General features: G+C 29.9%; 1 long non-coding RNA gene across 2 annotated transcripts; it reads left to right on the forward strand.

Annotated features, from left to right (window-relative positions):
• Positions 1–228: 228 nt before the first annotated feature.
• Positions 229–7,014, forward strand: LOC126750295 (uncharacterized). Of its 2 annotated transcripts, none has more exons than XR_007665673.1 (4): positions 229–261; positions 5,252–5,423; positions 6,386–6,788; positions 6,849–7,014. It is a non-coding gene; the product is annotated as an uncharacterized LOC126750295 (long non-coding RNA). The 2 variants fall into 2 exon arrangements; XR_007665672.1 differs by lacking the exon at positions 229–261 and adding an exon at positions 4,915–5,095.
• Positions 7,015–7,227: the final 213 nt, after the last annotated feature.

Genomic DNA, 7,227 nt, shown 5'->3' on the forward strand with positions numbered 1-7,227 from the left:
TGAATATTTGGGAAGATACGCAATCCTGTATTAAAAAGTGTACCCGGTCGACTATCGGATTGCCGTTCAGTTTCGTGCACCGTGTGGTGCTGCTGTGAAGCGTCAAATCTAGAAACGATTTATTTTAAGACATGGGATGATGCTGCCCACTATGTTTTTATTATTATGTTTTTAAAATACAACAAACACAGTGGTGTCATTTAGGTGGTCAAGTGATGAGTGGTGTACTTAAGGGTGGAGGCATGTTGAAATTTCTTACAAGTTAAATTTTATAAACAAATAATTAATTACTTACCAAAATATGTTTTTGAGACAAAGATTAATACAAAAATATACATAAAAAGCTATTTTTACAAAATTACCAACAAAGTTTAATACTAAGTTATAATTAATCTGAAGTAATCCAAACCACGTCTGATATTTTTAACCACGTCAACCTTAATATGGTGCGTAGATACAATAAATGTATCGATCGTGGCGGCCGGCATTTTGAGCAATTCATATTTTAAGTTTATTTTTGTAATACCAATCTTTAATAAAATTTGTTTACGTTTCTAAAATTGTTAATTTGTTGGTTTTTTATTACACTTAAAATCATTTAAACATTTTATGCCTCAAGGTAATTAAAGTGACAGTTAATTGATTTGAGTACCAATTTAATAAAGTGGCTACCTTAACTTTTTTTAAACATTTATTTTTTATTTACGCCATATTTTTTTTTATGTTTATTAATAATAATAGGTAATTCATTTTTGTATCTCATAACTTGCTTTTCGTCAATTTTCACAAAAACGGTGATATTTACCATTTACCGACTTTTACTAAGAGCACCTTTTTTATGTAAAAAGCATAGGAACATCATAATCTAATGCCCAAACAGGCAGAAATTAAAGTCTTAAAGAAATGGGCCTAAATTTACCAAATACCCCCCTGATTCTGTAGCCCCTGGTAAATATTTTTTTATTTAGTAGGTTCAAAAGAATAAACGTACTAACAATAATTTACCTCCCAAAATTGGTTGCGGTAGCTAAAGTAGTTCCGGAGCTATTAAAAAAAAAACTAGTTTCTAAAGGTTATTTTCAAAGAGCTCTAGCTCCCTGAGGAAGCTTTTCCGGACCAATGCTTATATGAACTTTTGTTTTTCTTTTGACGTTTTCCATCTGCCCTAGAAGTTTGTAACATGATCAAGGGAACACCCTGTATATAAAAAATATGTAGAACAAATTTTAAGATATAAGTAGGTTTCACGTAAATATTATAAAGAACAATTGAAATAATTCATAAGAGATAATTCCTACGGTTATATAGCTTCTTGATCAATAATTTTCTGTAAAAAGTAACCTATTTTGTCATGTGATTCAATATCTAAAAAATTGTGCAGCGTACTGAGATCTATAAAATAAGGTGTTGAGTGAGGATGTTAATAGAACTCGATGAAATATGGAAAAAAGGCCATATTTTAAGTTTTAAGCGACAAAGGCAAATTCTCAATTACCAGTTGTTACATCTTACTACTTAAAACTATTTCCTTTTATAATAAAATATTATAAAATCCAAATATTTCCTAAATTCTGCGAAAGACTGAAATTTGGCAAAATCATTTTAATTTTTTTCTGGCTTTATTTGAAAATATATACCAAAATTATCTATTAAATGAATAAATTATTTTTACCACTTTTTCTCGCCTATACGATGACACCTTTAAATTTAAAATACGCCGTTCTGTCTTTAGAGAGCCATCATCAATTTTGTTTTTCTTTGTCGCTATATTGATCAGTTGCAGTTTTGAATAGGAAGGCATCCTGAAGCTCTTGAAAAATGCTTTCCACTGATACTATAGAAAATCACATTTTAGAAAATTCTTCTCTGTTTATCAAGGAAACCACATTTTTTAATATTATTTAATCAAATGTTCAAAAGGAATCAAATATTCAATATATAATATATTCAAATATGCTAGCATGAATAAATCAGAAAGGTACCTAAATTTCATAAGTTATATCCCTATAAACTGCAAATACTGCAAGAAGTTAAAATTAGTTCAAGTAATAAATTTATAGAGCTAATCAAAAGAATAGGTCCCATTATATTTCCTTAAGGAACGCCGATTTTATATAAATTCCTGGACAAAATTATTGCACCACTGATTATTTTGTCAAGAAAATTTAAATAAAAATAAATATCAGTTATATAGCATTTCTTATACAAAAAGCAGAACTAGACAAAAACTATGGTTATGCTCTATCAAAACATGCTGCTCGTGAGGAGTGGGAAAACATTCCGCAGGAAAGTTATCAAAATTTGATACCAGGAATCGACGCGAATACTTCAAGTGGTCATTGCAACGAGAGGTGGCAATACATGATATTAAGAATTCATTATGGGTCTATTGTTTTATCTCTCATTTTGGTAAATAAATTATAATTTTTTTTGTTTTTTTTTTTACAATGCTTATTAATTTTTTTTATCTTTATTAAAAAGAAATCTGTAAAAATCAAGTGGTGCCATAATTTTGTCCAGTAGTTTATTTCTGGAGAATTTAAGTTGTTATTTACTTTAGTGTATTGCATTCTTGAGGATAAATAGGTTTCAACGACTTCCAACACAATGCCTCTGACTCCAAGTTCACGAACATCAACGAGGTTTTGGTGCGACAATGTGTCGAAAGCCTTAACAAGGTCCATGAAAACTACTATCACCTTTTCATGATCGTCAAGGTCTTTGGCGATCTCTGAGATAAGATACTCTATAGCATCGGTGGTCCCTGATCCTTCTAAAAATATTGATATTGTCTCGATGATAAGATTTTAGCTTGCTTGCTCCTTTAATCCGTTTTCAAATCATTTGGCTAGATTATTAACCAAGCTGATTAATCGATAATTTTGAATTGTATTTTGTGATTCGGCCCTATGAATTGGAGTTATTAAGGAGACTTTAAAGTGTTCTGGTAACTTTTCCGCTTTAGAGATTGGATTAACTATGTGTTGTAAAACAATAAAAGGGTCAATTATCGTTAAAATCCTGCTGATTACTCCGTCCATCCCTGGACTACTATCTGATTTTAATGATGATATATATGATATTAGTTCCTTGACTGACACTAGTTTTTAAAACATAGACAAGCTGGGACTTTGGTTTGCAAGAAGTTAAAATTAGTTCAAGTAATGAATTTATCTAGGAACGAAAAGAATAGGTCCATTATATTCCTTTAAGGAACGCCGATTTTAATTATTTCTGGGGAACTTAAGTTGTTATTTACTTTAGTGTTAGCTTTCTTGAGGATAAATAAGTTTCAATGGGCACTTTTATTTCTTGATCTAGTTCTGTACAGACATCTACAAAGTATTTGTTGCAACTGTTGGACATCACCAGAGGATCGTTAAAAGGTTGGTCTTGTTCATCCTTAATAACCAATGTATTGCTTTTTTCCCCTTGGCTCCACCGATTATATTATTTATAATTATATATACTTTTTTCATATCTTTCTTGTTTCTATTTCTATTTTCTTTTAGTAAAATGTATACTTTGTTATATTTATTAGTTTATTTAAATGATTTCTATAAACTTTGTAAGTGTTTTCAATTCATGATCGTAATGTTTTTGTAGGTTCTTCTGCAGTCTGTCCCAGTGATTGAAGCAATCAATCCTCTTGTTATCCATTCCTTCACTCCCTTTTTAGTGTTGTTAAACGCTTCTATTTTGTCAGATGCTCTTCATAGTTTTTTAAAGTTTTTTAACAAAAATAATGGAAGCCTCTCCAGAGTCTTAAATTTCTGTAACCTACAGTCATACTTCATGAAGTTCAATGTTAATAATTCCAAGTCATTAATTTTTATTTTGGTATATTCACCTTGTTTATTTGTGAAAACAAAATTTTGAGTGTTATGTCGCGATATATTGACCATAATTGGATAGTGCTCTATGACACAAGTATGCTGGTGTTAATAAAAAAATGGATGTAAATAGGAGTCTGAGTCATATCTAGTTGTTAGATTAATATAGGGCAAAAAACCATAATTTGACATGGGATAGAGATATTCATTTACTGTACTGCTATTTACGCCCTTCAAGTCAATATTTATATCCCCTGTAAAGATTTTTAAATTATTTTGCAATTTGCCATCAAAAAGCATCATTACTATTAAATCCTCTCCATTATAGTATGTGTTATAACCTTCAATATTAAAATATTCAGAAGATGTTAGTTGAAAGCACTCGGTAAAAATAAACACATCACAATAATTTAATTTTCCTTGTTGAAATAATAGTAATAATTTATCAAAATTTTCTTGGTGAATCCTGACTAGTTATTACTTATAGAACATAAAATTAATAAATTGATTTAAGGGTTCTATAATTAAGTAAAAGAAAGAAAAACAGACAGTGGCTTTCATAGAAAATTGAGAAACAATTTTTGTCAGACCTCAGTTTAGTTCTTGTAGATATTATAATTTTTCGTAAGGTTTATAATTAGATTTGCTAATAAAGCTTTGAGTTTCCCATTTTCGTTTATTATAAATCAGAATCTAAATTAATAACTGTAAATATTTATCAATTTGCCATGGATATAGGTTTAGTATATTTATTTTTATTTTATCTAATTATATTTTATAAATTGTATTATAAATAATATAAATTTATTAAATGATTTTATTGTTTTGACATACATACATTTAAAAATGGTTTGATGATCTTATTACAGAAAATCCATTATTTGATTTAGTAATTTTTATTGATTTGAAATATTTCTTTCTTATCGCTTATTTCTAACTTATCCTTTTTCAAAAAATATTCATAACTGTTTTTACATTGCATTTTCTCTATTAAGATTTTTGTGAAATATCCAGAAACATTACATTAGAACACGTTGCCAGACTTACGGTTTTATTTGAATTATTCGATATTTTTAGATTGGAAGAAGTGAAATTACTTATATTGCTTGTAGATGCAGTTACGGAATAACAAAGTTAAATTTTTATTAGCTTCAATACCTGAAATTAAAACTTCACTAGTTGGACTGTCATCTAATGCAGAAAAGTTTTGGACATCTCACACTTACTACAGAAAATACATTCTCTAGGAGATCTTGATTAAGGTGCCTAGTTCAAACATATTAACAATAAAAGGAGTTTGTCAAATATTCAAGTAAAACAATGAGGCCGCGTTGACACGGGTCAAGTGAACTGATCATGTCAAATGAACGTTATTTGAATGTGTAAACCGACAATTCATTTGGCATGCTTAATTTCAGATGAGTAACTAGCGAGTTGAATCTATACTCTGCCGAAGTAAGAAAAATTAACTCATCTATGAAGAGTGGAGCATTAACTGACGACCTATATACACCTACTTGTGGATGGTTCAAAATTGCTGATGGTTTTCTACGAAATACAGTTGTTTTACGTGAAACGCATGATAATTTGGTAAGTAAAAGTCAAATGAATCAGCTTGAAAAATATAATCAGATTATCATACTATCATATTCATCTGCCATGGCACTGAACCAGTAGTACTAAAATAATTAGCAAAGCTGTCGCGAATTTTTGAAGCACGTTCTGAATAATTATTAGTGCCTTGCCGGCCTAGTGGAATTGTTGCTGTTGGAAAAGTTCTCCATGATCCAGGTATAACCTGTTCCCTATCCAAGTCCACCACATCTACTACTCCTTGGCTAATGTAAATAGAGGGTGAAGTTTTCCGTAACCAGTTATGCAAGACTGTTGTTCTTTTTACAATCAACGTCGCTTTTTCTGGAGCAAGCGGAATAGGGCGTTCAAATATTCTAAATTTTGCTACCAGTAGCCCAAAGGCATTTTCTGAAATACGTCTTTCTCGGCTTAACCGGTAATTACAAATTTTTTGTTGCAATGATAAATTTTTTCTAGAATAAGGGCTTCATAAGATAAGATTTTAAGGGAAAAGCATCATCTGCGATAATAACTTCTTCTGAATAAATGTTTAACTGCGAATTTTCTAATTTTTGATATAATGTACTTTGAGTAAAAATACTTGCATCTGAAGCTCTTCCTTGGGCTCCTATATTAACATATATAAAGCAATAATCTGCGTCCACCAATGCCAATAATACAATGCTGTAAGTTCCTTTATAATTATAGAAGTCTGATCCTGCATGAATTGGGTTTCTTAATAAAATATGTTTTCCATCAAGGGCCCCAATACACATCGGAAAGTTCCATTTTGTTGCGAATCCTTCTCGTATATTCTTCCAGTGCGCTTCGGTATTGGGAACCTACAAAAAAAGATCTAATTACGAAATATTAATACATATTTTTTAAAAGTATCTACAAAATGTGCTACGAATACGTTTACAAAAAAACCATCAATAATTTTGTGAATAATTAATAGATATAATTATTTTTTTAAGGCAAGCCAAGTATCATCCAATGATGGTGTTTCAGAAGATTTACCTAGTACGTCGGAACATTCACCAGCTAGGACAACCCAAGCCAATTCTGAAATAATTGAGGTTATCCCGAGGGTTACCCAAACACCTAAGCGTAAAAAAATAATTCAGAAAAGTGATCCTGCTACTACAGCTGTAGAAAAATTAGAAAATATATGCAAAACTAGTGCAGACGCATTACAGGAGGATGAATTTGAAATTTATGGAAGATACATAGCCTCGCAGCTACGATCGATGGACTTAGAAAAAGCTATTGATGTTCAAAATCAGATTAACAACATTTTATCAAAGTCAAGAATAGAAGACATCAAATGCAAAAAGAGTCTCCACAACACTTTTTCAATTCCTTATCCGGAAGAGAGTTGTAAGTTTATAATTAAGATTAATATCTAATGTTGTTTATTAATATGAATAATTTTTTTAGTAGTAGATATAAATTTACCACCACCAGGTAACCAGACTAAAGTTGAGGTATATGATATAAGTACAGAAGAGGATAGTGATATAATGTTTATTGAAAAACCTGGGCATTCTAGTGACATTTTGTCACAATCTGTGAATTCTATTTTCCGATATACTGATTTGTAAAATATGTCAATAAAGTTATGAAATGAAAAATAACATCTTTTTATATTTTTAACTTACCTTAATAAATTCTTTTAAAGCTTCATAATTTTTTTTTACAATTTTTAATACTTCAGTTAAGCTAAAATAATTAAAACCAATTTTACAAAAAATAAGAACTGAAATATGAATTACCTTAAACAATCCATGCACGATCAATAAATCTTCAACTACCTTAA

This window comes from Anthonomus grandis, chromosome 2, assembly GCF_022605725.1.
Source record: "Anthonomus grandis grandis chromosome 2, icAntGran1.3, whole genome shotgun sequence".
NCBI classification, from domain to species: Eukaryota; Metazoa; Arthropoda; class Insecta; order Coleoptera; family Curculionidae; genus Anthonomus; species Anthonomus grandis.